We start from the raw sequence: 413 nt of genomic DNA, 5'->3' as shown, positions 1-413 counted from the left end.
ACAGCAGGGAATCCGCCTCGGATTCCGCATTGACCGAAAATGACGTGGACGTTGCCTCGTTGTCGGGCGGCGACGGCTGCTGCTGCTGCTGCTGCTGCTGCTGTTGCGGCTGCTGCTCGCGTGCAGGAGCGACAAAGTTTGTCGCGAGCAGCGCCCCGCCCCGCCTTGCCCCGCCTCGCCCTGCCGCTGCCCCCTCCCAACGTGTTTGCGACGAGGATTTGCAAAACGGCGGCCCCTCCGCCCCGCGGTGTAACGTCCGGCCTGGAGGATATGTAGTTAGCGATAAGTAGGGTCGAAAAGGAGGGTCCGCGGAAAAGAAGGGTCGGCGCAAACCGCCGCGTACGCTTGTTTGAGCTCGCTCCTGTCCACATTTCAGGTGTTCATAGTTCATAGCGAACGTGAACGGATGCTTA

General features: G+C 62.0%; 1 protein-coding gene across 5 annotated transcripts in view; it reads right to left on the bottom strand.

Moving 5' to 3' along the window:
- The window catches only part of LOC127750153 (uncharacterized), a 14,878-nt gene that overhangs the window by 8,403 nt on the left and 6,062 nt on the right, over positions 1 to 413 (bottom strand). The window lies entirely within an intron of this gene.

This window comes from Frankliniella occidentalis, unplaced genomic scaffold (genome assembly GCF_000697945.3).
Source record: "Frankliniella occidentalis isolate FOCC.00 unplaced genomic scaffold, Focc_3.1 Scaffold142, whole genome shotgun sequence".
NCBI lineage: Eukaryota > Metazoa > Arthropoda > Insecta > Thysanoptera > Thripidae > Frankliniella > Frankliniella occidentalis.
The sequence above is the reverse complement of the archived record's forward strand: the minus strand, read 5'-3'. Positions and strand labels throughout refer to the sequence as shown.